The sequence below is a fragment of the Mesoplodon densirostris genome, chromosome 6 (assembly GCF_025265405.1).
Source record: "Mesoplodon densirostris isolate mMesDen1 chromosome 6, mMesDen1 primary haplotype, whole genome shotgun sequence".
NCBI lineage: Eukaryota > Metazoa > Chordata > Mammalia > Artiodactyla > Ziphiidae > Mesoplodon > Mesoplodon densirostris.
The window spans coordinates 120,566,459-120,587,424 of NC_082666.1; positions in this window are offsets into that span (position 1 = coordinate 120,566,459).

A 20,966-nucleotide genomic window follows, 5' to 3' on the forward strand; every position below is an offset into this window, starting at 1 on the left:
CTTACTTTGGGGAACATGTAAGCCCCCTTTTGTGAAGGGGTGGATATGCGATGGCATATCCACGGTTTAGAATTCCACTTTAGTTTCCTGTTGACATGGCTTCTTTAAGAAAATCTTTGCTTATGTTTTTATTTACACGTGGCAGTCGTGATCTTTTACTTTCTATAGCAGGTGGGACAGCTGGGGAGAACCACCAGCACGACTGCTGAGAGGACACAAGTGCCACCTTAGGAAGGATAGCCCAGCCTGTGTCTGCTGTCATCTGAAAGTCCTATGTGAGAAGAAAAACTCTAAAATCAAGATCATACTGGAGATGTTTGGGTCTCTGACCCAAGGCAGTTGAAGTCCAGGTATTGCCTTAGGGTTCTCGTGAATTTCTGTTATCAAGGACTTACTACTGAAATCACTTACTACAAAGCAGAACCCACATGAAACCCAGAGCGACAGAGGCATTGTGGACACCTGGGTTCTTTGTCATTGTCACCCTGGCTTTTGGTGGCTTCCTTTAAGAGAACAGGTGGTTTAAAAAGAATAAATGAAGGAGTTCAGTCCTGGAGTCTGCCCAGCACCCTGCTTTCAACCTTAGGTGTTGCTCTTGCCCGGGGTGGGTGGAGCAGGGCATGGGGGAAGCATAGAAGTTTCACTACGTCTACCATTGTGACCTGGACATCAATGTGCAGTTTAACATAGGAAGTTTGGAAGGGAAGAGAGAACAAAAGAGTTATAAAGCTGTTCTAGAAGACCCAGTGTGGAAGTTTTCAGGACTGTACCAAAAAACATGTTCTGACCTCTATGTTACTTGCCAAGTTTTTGCAGAAGGGAAGCCTCTGGCCTTGCCAGTGAGACCCTCCTACAAGGCATTTAGTATGAGGTGGAACTGGAATGAATGGCTAAAGCTGCCTGTGAAATACCCTGACTGGCCCAGGAATGCCCAAGTGGCCCTGACTATTTGGGATGTGTTGGGCCAGGAAAGGCAGTGTCTGTGGGAGGACCAACTGTTTCACAGTTTGGAAAATACGGCATGTTTTGCCAGGGGATGCATGACTTGAAAGTCTGGCCTAACGTGGAAGCAGATGGATGAAAACCCACAAAAACTGCTGGCAGAACAAGCAGCGCTCTCTCAGAAGATCAGGTGAGCAGCCTTGCCAAGTTACCTCTAACATCAACAGCAGATAAGCAAATAGCGTTGGGTTTGATTTCCGGTTTCTGCAATGTGGAAGACTAAGATAAACTGAAAATCCTCCCACAGCAAACAGCTAAAAGTATGAAGTAGCAGTAAAATAGGTAAAACAATTTAGGAAGGTAAGCCTCGCCAAAGATGAGTTTGCAATCTACAATTACAAACCAATGAAAGCTAAAGTCAATAATCATAACAAACAACTGGAATATATCCACCAGAAATTCAGATAATGGAATATTGAAAATTTAAAAAAACTATTTAAAAATAAAACAATAATATAAAAACATAAAACATAAATCAAAGAATAAAACACAAAAAAGAGAAAGAGATTATTTACTACTATAGCTATATAATGAAACTTAATATTGGTTAGAGTAATTCTTCATCTTTTTTTCTCCTTTCTTCAAACTCAAGTGTTTTTTTTAAAATAAATTTATTTATTTATTTTTGGCTGTGTTGGGTCTTCGATGCTGCGTGCAGGCTTTCTCTAGTTGTGGTGAGCGGGGGCTACTCTTGGTTGCGGTGCGCGGGCTTCTCATTGCTATGGCTTCTCTTGTTGCAGAGCACAGGCTCTAGACGTGCAGGCTCAGTAGTTGTGGCACGTGGACTCAGTAGTTGTGGCACGTGGGCTCAGTAGTTGTGGCTTGTGGGCTGTAGAGTGCAGGCTCAGTAGTTGTGGTGCACAGGCTTAGTTGTTTTGCAGCATGTGGGATCTTCCCAGACCAGGGCTCGAACCCATGTCCCCTGCATTGCCAGGTGGATTCTTAACCACTGCACCACCAGGGAAGTCCAAACTCAAGTGGTTTTATAAGCCGGATTTAAAAAGCTGCTGAGATTAATATGACCATGATATCAAAACTGGAGAAAGAAAGTGAAAGAAAGGAATATTACAGACTGTTCTCACTTATAAATATAGATGCAAATTTTCAGCTGAAAATTAGCAAATTGAATCAAGCAATTAAAAAATACATCATGCCCAGGGACTTCCCTGGTGGTCCAGTGGTTAAGAATCCACTTTTCAATGCAGGGGATGCAGGTTTGATTGCTGGTGGGGAAACTAAGATCCCACGTGCAGCGGGGCAACTAAGCCCTGGTGCAGCAACTAGAGAGAAGCCTGCGCGCCTCAATGAAGAGCCCGCATGCCCCAGCGAAAGATCCTGCATGATGCAACTAAGACTCAATGCAGCCAAAACTTAAATAAATAAATAAATATTAAAAAATACATCATGCTGAAACAGGATTTATTCCAAGAATGTAAGAACAGTTTAACACAGAATATCTATCAGTGTACATTATTACTGCATTATTGAGTGTTTCAGGGGTCCCCCAAGATGAGATGATGGAGTCACAGGGCTCAGAGGCAGTTGTAATCACAGCTAAGATTTATTATAAACAACAAGGTAAGAATATACAACTAGATGGTTCAGTAAGGGAAAAAGATATAGGTGAGGTCTGGAGAAATCAATACACAGGCTTCCTATGCTTCCCCGTCCCAGCCCAGGAAGAGACACACTTGAGTGTGCTTCTTTCTCCAGGAAGAAAAATGAAGCCTTTTGGAAAAGCCCATTTGAGACTCAGAAATTAGGGTTTTTACTGGGGGTCTGGTCAACAGGCATTCTCTGCCCTCAAGTACCAAAATTCTAGCCTCCGAGAAAGAAATCATGTGCTCACCATAAATCACAATATACAAACAACCTAGCCACAGTGAAACATCTATACCAGTTAGAGAATGTTTCAGCAGTCAAGTTCTCACACCTTAGCAGGAGGCCATCGTTGCAAGCAGGTCCTTCTAAAGATAGCAGCTTCAAGCCTGCTATGTTAACTATCTCCTGCACATTAAATTAAAGGAGAAGAATAACATATGGTCCAAAGAATCCACAATCTTACCAACTTTTTGGTAAGTTTCAACAAACATTCATCATACAAAGTTTTGGTAAAATAAAATAGGACTGTCTTAACCCAATATAAGAAATATACCAAGAACTGATAACCAACATCTTACCAAATGGTTAAATGTAAGAAACGTTCTCATAAAGTCAGGAACAAAACAAGAATGCTTCTACTACTGTTCCAATTAGACAATGTATCAGAGTTTCTTGCACTAGCCAATACAAGAAAACAGTAAACTTAGAGCTAAGAAATAAAAATTATTTACAGACGAAAATCACATAGAAAAGTCAGAACTATTAGATAAACTGTTAAAATAATGAGTGAGGGCCTCCCTGGTGGTGCAGTGGTTGAGAGTCCGCCTGCCAATGCAGGGGACACAGGTTCGTGCCCTGGTCTGGGAAGATCCCACATGCCACGGAGCAGCTGGGCCCATGAGCCATGGCCGCTGAGCCTGCGCGTCCGGAGCCTGTGCTCTGCAACGGGAGAGGCCACAACAGTGAGAGGCCCACGTACCGAAAAAGAAAATAATAATAATAATAATAATGAGTTGAGAAATGTTGTTAGATATGAGATTAATAAACAGAAATTAGTTATTATTCCAACATTCTTATTATTCCCTTTTTGCCAATCTAAAAATACAGTCTTCAAAAGATATTTTCACTAGCAACAAAGACTACATGAAATTTAGAAATAAACCAAACAGAAAAGGTATAGATCTTCATCTTGGAAATCCAACAATATCACGCCTAGAATTCTACACTAAAGGAACTCACTTTGGGCATAAGGCGATACATACAAGTATATTCACTTCAGCCTTGATAATAACCCCAAAAATTGAGCTTGTTGGGAGAATAAATAATAAACTGATTTACTCATACACTGGGATACTATACAACAGTTTAAATGAAAGCATTTGAGCCATGTAGATTAACATGGATAATCTCAGAGACAGAATTAAGCTTAAAAAAGCAAATTGAAATGAAGGAATGAGGGAAGTCTTTCCAAATATTTGTGAGTTTTTTCATCTTTTTAAAAAAGTGTGAAACAAATAAGGCAAACTATTAACATATGTTCAGTTTTGACAGTGAATACATGGATGTCTATTACATTATTCTGCATAATTTTGTTTTGGTTCATAATAAAAATAAAAATTTAAATACCTACATACGTAATTTTAAAACTCAGACATTTAACTTGCCATGACTGGGCAAACAATAAATCTATAGTCAATGAAGGAAAAAAAAAAGAATAAATGAAGAGTGGTCTTGGGAGTCTTTGCTCCTATTGTTTGTGGGTGTGTAGATATAGATTCTGGCTTCTGCTGAATAGTGAGAATATTCTTTTAGAGGATGCCTCTAGTTGGGTTGACAGGTGACAAATATATATATCAACATTCATATTTTGAGCTTCATACATCAGGTGAGTGAAATAGTGCAGCAAATCTTCTCCCTTTGCCTGATTGTATCTGTGTAAAATTTGAAATAAAATAATGTACAAATTTTAATGAAAATAATTATGGATACCACCCATATGCCATTTTTTTTTCTGTAGTGCTGGGCTTCACAAAGTTTTAATGGGTGTTGCTTTATAGAAACCACTTTTTAAAATTGGAGTATAGTTGCTTTACAATGTGTTAGTTTCTGCTGCACAGCAAAGTGAATCAGTTAGACGTATACATATATTCACTTTTTTTTAGATTTCCTTCCCATTTGGTCACCACAGATCATTGAGTAGAGTTCCCTGTGCTAAACAGTAAGTTCTCATTAGTTATCTATTTTATATATAGTAGTGTATATATGTCAATCCCAATCTCCCAATTCGTCTCACCCCTCCTTCCCCCCTTGGTAACCATAAGTTTGTTCTCTACATCTATGACTCTATTTCTGCTTTGCCAATAAGTTCATCTGTACCATTTTTCTAGATTTCACATATAAGCAATACTATACGATATTTGTTTTTCTATTTCTGACTTACTTCACTCTGAATGACAATCTCTAGGTCCACCCACGTCTCTGCAAATGACACTATTTTATTCATTTTTATGACTGAGTAATATTCCATTGTATATATGTACCACATCTTCTTTATCCATTCCTCTGTTGATGGACATTTAGGTTGCTTACATGTCCTGGTTATTGTAAATAGCACTGCAATGAACATCGGGGTGCATGCATCCTTTCGAATTATGGTTTTCTCTGGAAATATGCCTAAGAGTGGGATTGCTGGGTCATATGTTAGGTCTATTTTTAGTTTTTTAAGGAACCTTCATATTGTTCTCCATAGTGGCTGTACCAGTTTACATTCCCACCAACAGTGTAGGAGGGTTACATTTTCTCCACACCCTCTCCAGCATTTATTATTTGTAGACTTTTTTTAGTGATGGCTATTCTGACTGGTGTGAGGTGATAACCTCATTGTAGTATTGATTTGCATTTCTCTAATAATTAACAATGTTGAGCATCTTTTCATGTTCCTCTTGGCTATCTGTATGTTTTCTTTGGAGAAATGTCTATTTAGATCTTCCTCCCATTTTTTGATTGGGTTATTTGGTTTTTTTGATATTGAGCTACATGAGCTGTTTGTATATTTTGGAGATTAATCCCTTGTCAGTTGCTTCGTTTGCTAATATTGTCTCCCATTCTGAGGGCTGTCTTTTTGTTTTGTTTATGGTTTCCTTTGCTGTGCAAAAGCTTTTAAGTTTAATTAGATCCCATTTGTTTATTTTTGTTTTTATTTCCATTACTCTAGGAGGTGGGTCAAAAAAGATCTTGCTGTGATTTATGTCAAAGAGTGTTCTTCCTATGTTTTCCTCTAAGAGTTTTATAGTGTCTGGCCTTACATTTAGGTCTTTAATCCATTTTAAATTTATTTTTGTGTATGGTGTTAGGGAGTGTTCTAATTTCATTCTTTTACATGTATCTGTCCAGTTTTCCCAGCACCACTTATTGAAGAGACTGTTTTTTCTCCATTGTATATTCATGCCCCCTTTGTCATGGGTTAGGTGACCATAGGTGTGTGGGTTTATCTCTGGGCTTTCTATCCTGTTCCATTGATCTATATTTCTGTTTTTGTGCCAGTACCATACTGTCTTGATTACTGTAGCTTTGTAGTATAGTCTGAAGTCAGGGAACCTGATTCCTCCAGCCCCATTTTTCTTTCTCAAGATTGCTTTGGCTATTTGGGGTCTTTTGTGTTTCCATTTAAATTGTAAACTTTTTTGTTCTAATTCTGTGGGAAATGCCATTGGTAATTTGATAGAGATTGCATTGAATCTGTAGATTGCTTTTGGTAGAAACCACTTTCAGTAGTGAAAGTCCTTGACAACAGAAGTATCTGGGGACTCAAAGCAATGTCCAACTTTCAACTGCCTTGGCCCAGGACTAAAAGAACTTCACCAGCCTGGAAGCTGATAAGACCCAAGTGCTAGCAGCTTCCTTTGGTTCTTGCTTATTTTCTAGCACTTCCAGTGGTCTTATCTATGGATTACTTTATGTCCATAATAATGAACCTCTATGGTCAGTTCACAGTCTTTAGGCAGGGGCCAGGGGCTGAGGGCCAATTATATGTCTCCCTCTCATGTTTCCCCTCAAACTCATGATATGAATGAGATCTGGGTAAATTACACATTAAGAAGATTATGACTAATGACACTGAGATGATAACTGTACTGGGAAGAACAGCTGGGAACAAAGAATGTTCTAGATGGAAATACTGGACCAAACCCTGATCCTGTTATTCATCATAGAAAAACTCTCTTTACACAGCATGGAACATGGGGTTCTAAGCCTCTTGGTGTTCCAGTGAGCTAGGGTTGCCAAGAGCACTCATTTGCAAATGCTCTTAGATTCCTACCGTCATGCTTCATTTGATCCCGCTTCCTATTGTGAAGAGATTATTTTTGCTGATTTGACTTAGGTCGAAAATCTTTGTTTATTGATGCTATCTTGTATTTCTACCTTGGCCTCTATAATTCTTTTGTTTCTAAGATCAGCAAGTTTCTAAAAGCCAAATTTGAGAAGTGTATAATTACCTTATAGTGAATACTAATATGAGAATAATTTTTTATTGTTGATATAATGAAGTAATTTATTTGCTTTGGTTAATTTTAACCATTAAACCATATCAGATGGGTGCAGTCCAAAGGCTTGGACACTAGTCCTGGTGGTCACTAACTAGTGGGGCAAACTTGAGTGACCTTGGACATATCATTTAATCTCTCTGGTCTAGTTTCCTCATCTGGAAAATGAAAGGGTTGGGTCAGATGGCCTGTAATAGTTACTCCAACTGCAATAGTCTATGTTTGTTTAATACAGGCTCTATCCAGTCTCTAAGTCTGTAATTAAAGTATGATTACATGCTTTTATATGAGATGAGAAGGAGAATCTTCACAGGCCTTTTAGCGTACCTGCCAGAAGGAATCATTCATTATCATTTTGCTTTACTGATATTTACTTCTCACTTCCTAAACTACTCTACAAATAAAATATAAAAATCCAGGAACTCAGTATAGGAAAATGATGCATGTAAGTGTATTTCACATCCTTGTCTTTAACATGTTTTTAATTGCTGCATCTTTATGCAATGGTAATTAAATTATTTGCCTATGTCATTCTAAATTCTGAGTGACGACTGTTGTCTGTGTTGAACTCCAGGTCCAGTGCCTGAAACAAAATAGGTCACATTGAGAGCCTGCAGTTTGGGGAATGTGATAGCAGCAAGGCCCTCATTTTCACATTGTACATAATTATAGGAAGACACAATGAAGTTTTTCTGTGGCATTTAAAAAAATTGTAGGGTCTGTATGTCTGAACTTTTAAAAAATACATACTTCAATTTTTAGAACAGTTTTTGGTTCACAGTAAAATTGAGGTACAGAGAGTTCCCATATACCTTCTGACCCTACACATGCATAGCCTCCTCCATTATCAACATCCCTGACCAGAGTGGTACATTTGTTACTATTGATGAACCTACACTGACACATCATAATCACTCAAAGATCAATCTTGGGGTTCACTCTTGGTGTTGTACATTTGATGGGTTTGAACAAATGTGTAATGACACGTGTCCACCATTATAGTGTCAAGCAGGGTCATTTCACTGCTCTAAAAATCCTATGTGCTCTGCTATTCATCCCTACTTCCTCCTAACCCCTGCAACCATTGATCGATTTGCTCTCTCCATAGTTCTGACTTTTCCAGAATGTCATATATTTGGAATCATACAGTATTTCATCTTTTCAGAGTGGCTTCTTTCACATAGTAATATGCATTTTAAGTTTCCTCTATGTCTTTTCATGACTTGATAGCTCATTTCTTTTTCTTTTTTTTTTTTTTTAAGATTTATTTATTTATTTATTTATTTTTGGCTGTGTTGGGTCTTCGTTTCTGTGTGAGGGCTTTCTCTAGTTGCGGCAAGCGAGGGCCACTCTTCATCGCGGTGCGCTGGCCTCTCACTGTCGCGGCCTCTCTTGTTGCGGAGCACAGGCTCCGGACGCGCAGGCTCAGCGGCCATGGCTCATGGGCCCAGTCGCTCTGCGGCATGTGGGATCTCCCCAGACCAGGGCTCGAACCCGTGTCCCCTGCACTGGCAGGCAGATGCTCAACAACTGCACCACCAGGGAAGCCCCAGTGGCTCTTTTCTTTTTAGCACTGAATTATATTCCATTGCTGGGTTGTACCACAGTTTGTTTTTGTTTTGTTTTGTTTTGTTTTGTTCCATTCACTTACTGAAGGACATCTTGGTTCCTTCCAAGTTTTGACAATTATGAATAAAGCTGTTATAAACATCTATGTGCAGGTTTTTGTGAGGACATAGTTTTCAACTCCTTTGAGTTGAAAGAAAGGTGATTATCGAATTATATGGTAAGATTATTTTAGTTTTGTAAGAAACTGCCAAAGTGGCTGTCCCGTTTTGCATTCCTACTATTTTTGCATTCCCATCTCAAGCAACAATCATTGTTAATTGTTTTTAGCAAACTTCTGGAGTCCCACAGAATTTGGAATGCCTTAGGGGTTAATCAACACTGGATTTAGGGAGGTGACAACCAGCTCTGTAGATTAGAGTGGAGGAAGGGGGTGTTCAGGAGGCTTGTAAATGTCATGTGTGTGTGTGTGTGTGTGTGTGTGTGTGTGTGTGTGTATTAAGAATTATGTCTGTAAGGATGTCATAGGTTAGAGAAAAAAAGTGTTTTGAGGATTAATGTGTGAATACACTGTCTCCACTTGGATGGACTGTGTTACTAATGGACACAATTCTATAGTAGTATTTGATTCTCAGAGCAACCAAATTCTCTTTTTTTTTTTTGCTGAATTTCTATTTCTTGCCACAGGGTGGCATCTGATTTTCATTAATATCCGAGACACCCTTCATCTCTCACCATTCAAACTGGAAACCCACATCTGTCTCAGCCTCTGGATGCTTAGTGTACCACAATTTTTTCAAATGGCAGCATTTCCAAAGGATATTGCATTACCTTGGGTTCCTCTAGGAGTCTTGAACTAAATCTTTTGTATCTGTAACTCAGATCTGTATCAAGGCATGCTCATGCATTTTAAATTTTTTAATTGATCATTGTATTGCAGATCATTCATAGTCTGGGAACTTTTCCCATGTGTTTCTTTGCCTTACGCCCAAGAGTGGAGGCATGAATTATTTTGACATATGCTTATTATAAGCCACATGCTATTTTGCTTGGGAGTGAGAGAACACAGAGAAGCCTCTACTCAAAGATCTAGGTTTCAATCTGGGTCTATACAAGATATATGCATGAAACAACCCTGAAGGAAAATCTCCCAAGGCAAATTGGTTAAGTTGAAGACCATTTGTATGAGTAAGGTCTCTAGATCCACGAGGGAAAGGATCAAGTCTGATTGGGTTCACCATTGTGTTTCTAGCACCTTGCACAGTACCTGCAGGGGTCATGACTCAGTTGAAAACTGTGGACTTCGGGGCCCTGAGACCTGGGTTTAAAAGCCTGCTTGCTAGCAGTAGGACCTTGGACAAGTCACTAAGATGGTTTGTGTTCTATTTTTCCTCTCTGTTATGTGAGGATGATAATTAAAACCTCAAAAGACTGTTGTAAAAGAATGAGTGAATAATATAAATGAAACCAACAGCCAGTGGGTATTAGGGCCCTGAGTTTCTTCTCTTTTCAAACGTGTAAAATTATCTTAAGCTGGATGTCGCAAGGATTTGGCCCAGAGACACCATTCCTGCATTCCCGTGTGCAAAACCGTTGTATCCATTAAGCACTATAGATTTAGTGCCTTAGGAGTACCAGCTTTACAGGGAACAGTGGGAATGTTTGGAAACCAAAAAGAAATATACTGATTTCAAAATATGAAAAGAAAACTGAAAAATCAAAATTAATGAACATTTAATTAAATGTCTATTAAACATTATATCAGTTAGTTAACTGCTTCTAGCTCTTATATAGCCACGTAGAAATTATATTTAACGTGGGATGTGAGTAAATTAAAGCTTTTCGATTTGATGTGGGATGAAGACTTAGGGACACAGGCCTATAAAGTTCTTAAAACAGTTCCACTCCTATGGCTGGTGCAATCATGGAATCCTTAAGGACGAGCTGGCTTGCCATGCCGAATGAGGCAGGACCTGGGGGTTTATCCGTCCTCCTGACCTGTTACTTTCCTTCAACAGCTAGATCAGATAGCATAGGGTGAGCCTGACAGAGGATGAAGAATGGATTGGAAAAAGGGTTCTGTGGATTCTTTCTCATTAGTGGATACTCTTTGGCTTCTCAGTAATAAGGAAATTAACAATTTAAATTTGACTTATACTTTATTTTAAAAATCTAGCCGTATCCATTGATCTTTTCCAGTTGCAGTGAGAGCCCCAGAAAAAGAAAAACTCTTGGTGTACGTTGGTAATATGAAAGGACACTCATATTACAGTCTATTTCTTCTTATTTACTAAATGCATGCTTTATGTAAGAACATCCTCCCCTTGGGTTGAGTTATGGCACTACCTTCTCCTCCTGTAAAGGTGGGGAGTGCTGGATGAAGCTGGGAGATAAGCAGAAGCATCTGTATGCTATAGAAAGAGGAGGAAATGGTTCGTCAGGACCTTGGAGCTCCCAGGACTGGTTTTGATACCCAGCAATTAAGTTCAAGCTTACGTCTCCCAGAGTCACTGCATTAAAGCACAGGGCATTTTAGGAACCCAGGAGAGTGACTGCTAGACTGCTTAGACTGCTCACCTGACAAAAGCTCCACTAAGGATTTAGTTGCCAGAGAAATTGGTGTGTGTGTGTGTGTGTGTGTGTGTGTGTGTGTGTGTGCGGCAAGAGGGGTGGATTAGCTTCTTTGCAAAAGGAGACTTCAGTTTGTAGAAGAAGCCACACTGGTTTGCATTATAGAGGATGCCTATATTCCTAGGCATCTATTATGCTCTGTGATTGATAAGATTTGCATCCATTGTTTTTCCAGAAAGTTACTGAGCAAAGTGAGGAACACCGTCCTAGAAGGGCAAAGGCAGAGTTGTCTGTGATTTTTTGAAAGACTACTGAACCTGAAACACAGCTCAGGAAAGTGGGGCCTGAGGAACTGTGACCAGGATGTGCAAACTGATGAACAGAGCACCTGAGCTAACTGTGGAGGAGGAGGGAGCCAGAACAAGGTGCACTAAGTTTACCTGGTTTGTTGAACAGGTGTCATCTCTGTCATACATCACTAAGCACCAGGCTGAGACAAAGACGACTTCCTCCTTCTCATGGTGTTGCTGTTTGCACTTGACATCAGGACTGGCAGGATGAGAGGAGGGATGTGGCCATAATCCAGCTCAAAGGGGCTCAGGACTCAGTGACTTTTAGCTGTGAGCACAGTCTAAGAAGGGGCAAGTCCTTGTGCAACCAGGCACCCAAGCCCTGTCTCCTGGTGTCCTCTTCACTAAGGCAGAGAATGTGGGTTTCTCCAGTGGCTGGTCCTGGGGACTTGAACTGCCTAGGACTGCTCTGACTCTTTTTTTTTTTTCTTTTCCTGTCGTGGTATTGGAAAGGCTGTGAGAATAACTTAACCAACCTGCTCTTGATTAGAACTGCAGAGAAAAAAAGAATATCCTGGGAGATCATCACAGTTGCAGATTCACCTCACTTTAAGCAGATGATGAAATTCAAAACTCTGGTTTACGTAGATAATAGTGCATATCAGATGCACTAAGTTTACCTCACGAAAGAATGCACACTAAATTCTTTTTAAAAGTAAGCCTGCTTGGTGAATTTTTAAATATTGAAATATACAAGAGTCCCACTTGCATTCAGCTTTTAGAAATATGTATGTTTACCTAAGGAAGGGACATGTGGAATTGAAGAAATTAACAGACAGCTAAATTTTTAAAAAATATTTATAAATTTACATCGAGAATAATGAACTTGTTTGGTGTTCAGTTCTGAGTTTTGAGAAATGTATAAAGTCATGTAATCACCACCATGATCAAGGTACAGAATATTTCTATCACTTCCCCAAATTCCCTTGAGCTGCCCTTTATAGTCAAATTTTTTCTCAACCCCTGACCCTTGACAAACTGTTCTCTATCTGTATAGTTTTGCTTTTGCCGAAGGTCATACAAATTGTAGACTATTTTCTATTGTGTGGATGTAACACAGTTTGTTTATCCATTCACTGAAGGATATTTGGATTGTTTTTAGTTTGGTGATTATGAATAAAACTGCTCTAAGCATCTGCATACAAGTTTTTGTATAAACGTAAGTTTTCATTTCTCTAAGGTAAATATTTAGGAGTGGGATTGCTGGGTTATATGGTAAGTGTATGTTTAGCCTTATAAGAAACTGCCATATAGCTTTCTAAAATGGCTGTATTGTTTGTATTCTTACCAGCAATGTATGAGAATCCCAGTGGCACTAAACAATATGAAATAATTTTTGCTCTTAATGATAACATATATTTTCAAGAACTTAAGACAAGAAAAATAGCCCATGATTTTTATCTGGGGTTTTAGAATTTCTGTTGTTCTTTATCTTTCCTCTTTCCTGAAGTTCTAAGTTTCCCTTTGGTATCATTTCCTTTTAGGCTGAAGAACATCCTTCAGCATTTCTTTTAGAGCAGATCCTCTGCTAACAAATTCTTACTTTTCCTTAACCTGAAAATGTCTTTTATTTGCCTTGGAGGTTATATCCAATGGGTTTAAAGTCTGAGTCGACAACTCTTTCAGATTGTTAGAGGTTCTGTTCCATTGTCTTCTGGCCTCCGTGGTGCCTGATGAGAAATCTGCAGTTATTTGACTAATGTCTCTTGTATGTAATATATCATTTTTCTCTGGCTGTTTTCAAGATTTTATTCTTACCATGTGTTTTTCATCAATTTGGTTATGATTTGCTGGTTTTCATTGAGTTTCTCTTGATTGAGGTTCACTGATATTTTCGATTTGTAAATCTATATCTTCCACAAAACTTGGAAAGTTTTCACCCTTATTTCTTCAAATATTGTTTCTGTACCAATATCTCTCTTCTCATTTTGGGACTCCAATGACATGAATGTTAAACTTTTGATACCATCTCACAAGTTCCTAAAGCTAAATTTATTTGTTTGAAAATTTGTTTTTTCTTTCTTCTTCAGATTGGAAAATCACTATTGATCTACCTTCAGATTCACTCACTTTTTCCTTTGTCATCTTCACTCTGCTATTGAGTGAATTCTTTATTTCAGATACCATACCTTTTAGTTGTACACTAAAAAGTAGTTTATTTTTCTCTGATGAGAATGTCTGTCTTTATATTCTTGTCAAAACTATATATCCATATCTCATGGAGTGTGGTTATAATATTGCTTTAATGTCTCTGTCTGATCATTCCAATATCTAGGTATTCCCAGGGTTGGCATCTGCAAGTTGTCTTTTCTTGAGCCTTGGCCATATTTTCCTCATTGTTGGCATGTTGAATAATTTTAGATTGTATCCTGAACACTTTGAATAGTATGTTGTGAAAGTGTGAGTCCTGTTAAAATCCTCTGGAGAATGTTTATTTATTTATTTTTTGTTTTAGTAGGCAATCAACCTGATTATATTCAGGCTGCAGGTTCAGTTTTACCTACTTAGCGGTGGTAGATCCAACATCAGTTTGATGAATCTGTCCAGGCATGTACCACTCAGAATTTAGTCTGGGACTTAGTCTTTATATCATAGTTCATTTCTCAAAGTCTTCACTATGCTTCTTGACACAATAGACCAGATAGATCTAATAGATATTTACAGAACATTCCACCCAAAAGTGGCAGAATCCACTTTCTTCTCAAGTGCACATGGAACATTCTCCAGGATAGATCACATCTTGGGTCACAAATCAAGCCTCGGAAAAGGCTTCTCCAGTGGCTGGTCCTGGGGACTTGAACTGCCTAGGACTGCTCTGACTCTTTTTTTTTTTTCTTCCTGCCGTGGTATTGGAAAGGCTGTGAGAATAACTTAACCAACCTGCTCTTGATTAGAACTGCAGAGAAAAAAAGAATATCCTGGGAGATCATCACAGTTGCAGATTCACCTCACTTTAAGCAGATGATGAAATTCAAAACTCTGGTTTATGTAGATAATAGTGCATATCAGATGCACTAAGTTTACCTCACGAAAGAATGCACACTAAGATTCTTTTTAAAAGTAAGCCTGCAAGAACATACAATAGAGAAAAAACAGCCTCTTCAACAAGTGGTGCTGGGAAAACTGGACAGCTACATGTAAAAGAATGAAATTAGAACACTACCTAACACCATACACAAAAATAAACTCCAAATGGATTAAAGACTTAAATTTAAGACCAGACACTATAAAATATTTAGAAGAAAACATAGGAAAAACACTCCTTGACATAAACCACAGCAAGATCTTTTTGACCCACCTCCTAGAGTAACAAAAATAAAAACAAAAATAAACAAATGGGACTTAACTAAACGTAGAAGCTTTTGCACAGCAAAGGAAACCACAAACAAGACAAAATGACAATCCTCAGAATGGGAGAAAATATTTGCAAGTGAAACAATAGACAAAGGGTTAATCTCCAAAATATACAAACAGCTCATGGAGCTCAATATCAAAAAATCAAACAATCCAGTTAAAAAATGGGCAGAAGACCTAAATAGACATTTCACCAAGGAAGACATACAGATGGCCAAGAGACACATGAAAAGATGCTCAACATCACCAATTATTAGAGAAATGCACATCAAAACTACAATGAGGTATCACCTCATGCCAGTCAGAATGGCCATTATCAAAAAAGCTAGAAACAATAAATACTGGAAAGGGTGTGGTGAAAAGGGAACCCTCCTACACTGTTGGTGGGAATGTAAATTGATATAACCACTATGGAAAACAGTATGGAGGTTCCTTAAAAACTAAAAATAGAACTACCATATGACCCAGCAATCCGACTGCTGGGTATATACCCTGAGAAAACCATAATTCAAAAAGAGACATGCACCACGATGTTCACTGCAGCACTATTTACAGTAGCCAGGATGTGGAACCAACCTAAATGTCCATCAACAGATGAATGGATGAAGAAGATTTGCCACATATATACAATGGAATATTACTCAGCCATAAAAAAATGAAATTGAGTTATTTGTAGTGAGGTGGGTGGACTTAGAATCTGTCATACAGAGTGAAGTAAGTCAGAAAGAGAAAAACAAATGCCATATGCTAATGCATATATATGGAATCTAAAACAAAAAACAAAAAAAAATGGTACTGATGAACCTAGTTGCAGGGCAGGAATAAAGAGGTAGACATAGAGAATGGACTTGATGGTGAAGTGAGAAGGGTGGGAGGGTGAAGTGAGAGTAGCATCGACATATATACGCTACTGAATATAAAATAGTTGGCTGGTGGGAAGAAGCAGCATAGCACAGGGAAATCAGCTCGGTGCTTTGCGTTGACCTAGAGAGGTGGGATAGGGATCGTGGGATAGGGATCGTGGGAGGGAGGTTTAAGAGGGAGGGGATATGGACACATGTATATGCATATGGCTGATTCGCTTTGTTGTGCAACAGAAACTAACTGTGAAGCAATTATACTCCAATAAAGATCTATTAAAAATAATTTTAAAAAAAGAAGACAACTCTGCCTCCTAATCCACAGAGATATCATCTGTCAGAATAGAAGGCCTTCAACTCCCTACCTTCCCATTTCCCACTTTTCTGAGCCAGTTTGTCCTTCCCTCTTGCCCCAGTGGAAACAGGGGTTCCTCTCCCCTCCTGAGGGGAGAGGAACCAAACTGCCCCTTGGTTTGTGCACTAGATCTCATCTTTTTCCTCCACAGTTCTAGCCAATGGAATAAAACAAAGAACAAAAGCAAGAGCAATAAATATTCTTTGAAAAGGAAATAAAATTACCACTATTAACAAAAATAATGTAAATATAGTGGCTTACCTATCAAATCAGCTAAAAAGCCAAGAGAAAAAATGAGTTAATTAAAATATGAAATTGTCCCCAAAGCACCAGTACTTAAAAGCCAGATCAATGTAACAGAATAGAGAGTCCACAAATAAACCCAAGTGTGAATAAAAATTTCATATATAATAAAGGCAGAAATTGCATACCAGGAGATAAGGGAAGAATCAGTCAATGAAAGGTTCTAGGCTACTTGGAAATTTTCATTTAAAAAGGAAAAAATTAAATCATATCCCTACCTCACTCTCCATATGGTATACCAAAATAAATTCAGATGAATTAAATAAATCAATGTAAAAGAAGAAACCGAAAAATAACCTTAAAAAATCAGGGACTATTTTTCTGCAAAAGTTGAAAATACAAAGCAAAAGATGGATAGAGTTGACTACATAAACATTTTTAATGCATGTATAAAAAACATACAGTATTGTTAGGCGTAAATGGGAACTCAGTGTTACCTTTGCAACTTTTCTGTAAACCTAAAATGATTCCAAAATAAGTAACAAAAAAGTCACACACATACACACACTCAGACACACAATATCTATCATAATTATGAATCTATATATCCTTTTCCACTTCTGGGAATTTATTTTCCAGATATACTTACACATGTACAAAGTGAACTTTGTGAGAAGTTTCTCCTGCTTCAATTCTTGCCAAGTTATTTGCAATAGCAAAATATTCTGTACAACCTAAATTACAGTGATAAGGAACTACTTTAAAAATGATGGTATATACATACAATCGAATACCATCCAACTGTTTAAATAATAAGAAAACTTCTGATATGGAAAGGTGTCAAAGACAATCATTTTTTAAGTAAAAAATTTTTAACTTAAAAACAACACACAGAAATAAAACAAAAAATTAAACAAACAAAACCCCCAAAAGAAGACAAAGCAAAGTTTTATAATATGTTACTTTTGGGTGAAAAGGGGAGGTGAGAATATTTATTTATCAATATATTGCTCATCTGTGCAAAAGGAAACTCTAGAAGGATACACAGAACACTAATAACACGGTGGTACAAGGATATAGGCAACAACTGAATGATGAAGGACAAGAGTAGGAGGGTGACATTTTGTGTATATAACTGAACTAAAAAGTTATGTAGTTAATGTGTGCACCATGTGGTTGCAGTATCTATTTTAATAATTAAATGGAAAAATAAGCTCAAGTGCATCTAGAAGCAACCCTTCACCCAGAAAAATACGCCGGTGTGCCACCAACAATATTAAAGACCAACAGAGCATGGTTCTAATGGCAGGTTCTCAGATATCCGGCACAGGCTCATGTGGAAGAAATGTTTTTATGTCCTGCGACTTTCCCTTAATCCGCAGAATCTCTGATCACATCAACACCCATTTACTCTGCCTTCCTGAAGGTTCTACTTTCACTTCTGCATCAGGCTAGTTATTCCAGATGCCATCAGGACCAGAAACCCCAGGATGGGAAAAGCAACGAAATGCCTCTCCAAGCCTTGCTGATGAGCAGACCTACAACGAGCCAGCCGTCTACTTCTCTCTAAGAAGCCCCTCAAGACATGAGCAGTCATCTGGGATTTCCAGCTGTGCAGATATGAATGTGTCCTCCTTGTAAGCTCAGTGAGTCCAGTCATGTACACACACCTGTGTTTCCCAAGAACCACCATCTGGTGTTGGGTGTGTACAGTAGAGTCATCTTATTTGCAACAAAGCAGTATTTCTCTCTCTTTTTTTTTTTTTTTGGCTACTTTGGGTCTTCATTGCTGTGCGTGGGCTTTCTCTAGTTGCGGTGAGCGGGAGCTACTCTTCGTTGCAGTGCGCGGGCTTCTTGTTGAGGTGGCTTCTCTTGTTGTGGAGCACGGGCTCTAGGCACGCAGGCTTCAGTAGTTGCAGCACGCAGGCTCAGTAGTTGAGGCATGTGGGCCCTAGAGCACACGGGCTTCAGTAGCTGTGGTGCGCAGGCTCAGTTGCTCCGTGGTATGTGGGATCTTCCCGGATCAGGGTTGGAACCCGTGTCCCCTGCATTGGCAGGCAGATTCTTAACCACTGTGCCACCAGGGAAGCCCCAAAGCAGTATTTCTTTGACTTAATCTTCTCCTCAAAACTTCGGGTATTCCAACCCCTCACACTTTCCTTCCGTCCTTTGGAGCTCCTGGGGTCTCATATGAGCTCAATAATGTCCATCTGGATTTGCCCATCTTGTTCTCGTCCTCAGTGGCCCTGACCTCATCAAGCAGTTTTATTGTCTCTGTGATAATCCTGTCCCCAGAGTCCTGTGGTGACACTGGGGCTCCGGGTCACAAGGAGCTACCTATGACCTCTGCGTTCTTGTGGTCTCGTTACACTTTCATTCTGTGCTCCAATAGGTGAAGGCAAGTGTGGAACCTGCCTTCTACCTTTACAACCTTGAACTAAGGGGACTGAAAAGCTCTGTGCTCTATGTGAGCACTGAGACTCGGAGCAACCCCAGGCCACCAGCATCAACCTCTAGAGACTAGTCAAGAGAACAATCCCAGCACATGTCTTGCTGTATTTAAAACTACCCATCCCCCATTGTCAGCCATTTCCCCCAGAGAGTGCTGTGATCCTCACCTAAACACGCCCCTGCCCTGATGATTTCCATTTTTATCCATTTGCCTGCCAGGTGAGTCAAAGGGAGACTTTCATTTATTATTTGTATTTAAAATTTTTATTGGGGTATAGTTGATTTACAATGTTGCATGAGTTTCAGGTGTACAACAAAGTGAATCAGTTATACATATACATATATCCACTCTTTTTCAGATTCTTTTCCCATATAGGCCATTACAGAGTATTGAGTAGAGTGCCCTGTGCTATACAGTAGGTCCTTATTAGTTATCTATTTTATATATAGTAGTGTGTACATGTCAATTTCAATCTCCCAATTTATCCCTCCCCACCCTTACCCCCTGGTAGCCATAAGTTTGTTTTCTACATCTGTAACTCTATTTCTGTTTTGTAGATAAGTTCATTTGTACCCATTTTTTAGATTCCACATATAAATGATATCATATGATATTTGTCTTCCTCTTTCTGACTTACTTCACTTAGTATGATAATCTCTAGGTCCATCCATGTTACTGCAAATGTCATTATTTCATTCTTTTTTATGGCTGTGTAATATTCCATTGTATATATGTATACTGCATCTTCTTTATCCATTCCTCTAGAAGGTTTAAGAGTCTTGCTCCTGAGGGCTAGGAGCCAGGCTCAGGGATCATTGACCTGCTTCCCATGGTGTCTCAACATCACTGGATTTACAGTGAGAGCCTTCCCTCTGTCTCTCCAGCACAGGCACACACACACACACACACAGACACACACATTCACACACACACCTGCAGCAGTTGTACACTTACGGAACTTGCAAAAATGCAAATAACTTCTAATAGCATTTAGATACCTTAACGAGTGCCATCACAAAAACCTGGACTATCTTTCTCTTTTTTTCCTCCTTACTGCTTATTTCTAGATGCAGGGCTGAGCTGAGACATGTCGGTGCCCAGAGCAGGTCCATTAATTGACATTCTGTTACACCTTTATTCTTTAAATGTTTGTTTAACGTTTATATGTATGGGAGAGGCTGACAGCTGACTGGGGAAAGATCTGAGAAGAGGAGCACCGGGGGTGCAAACATACTCTTGTAACATCTTTAACATCAGCAGCTCCATTCTCACCACAAACCTGTGCTCACCCAGCCCTGCCTTCTCAGAAGGAAGTTAGGCGGCCATGTGTTGTTATTTGAGCGTGCACCTTTGGGGTTTCCTCCTCATAATTCATAAGAGTTTTACTTCCAATCACATCTAATATTACCCTGGAGAGAAGTATGGACATGCACAGCTGGTTATATTTCTGATGATATTATAGTGCCTCTTATAATAGGCAATCCAGGCAGCCACCCAGATTTTCTTCTTCTTAATCTGGTCTTGATTCTATGTTATCTCTCTCCTGGGTATCATGTTGTGTTTCTGTCTCCCTGCTGTGTATCAATACCTTACTTATATGGCACTTCCTTAGGGAAGACTTTCCCAGGAACCAAACTCCACAGCGACCTGTGCTCCTCTGAACTCACAGACTTTCACATGTATGGTAATTATGTTTTTCATTTGCCATCCAGCCATCTGTCTATCTGTTCAGCAAACAGCAATGGGATCCATGACTGCTGCTGGGCATTGGACATAAGAGTGGGACACTGTGTTTACCTTGAAGGGTCTTATAATCTACAATCTATCTTAAACTGTTATTCATTTCTGTGGGTATATTTGATCGTTTTGGCTAAATTGTGTATTGAAATCATGGTTCTTGTCTTTTGTTTATTTGACCAGTGTTGTAAGTTGGGTTCCTTGGAAGCAGATGCTGAAATGGTTAGTGTGAAGGAGATTTATTAGGCAGTGCTTTGGAGGGAAGGAAGCATGAGATTAGGCAGGGGGAGACAGCCAGGGGTGATGCAGTTCTAACAGAAGCCGTTGCCA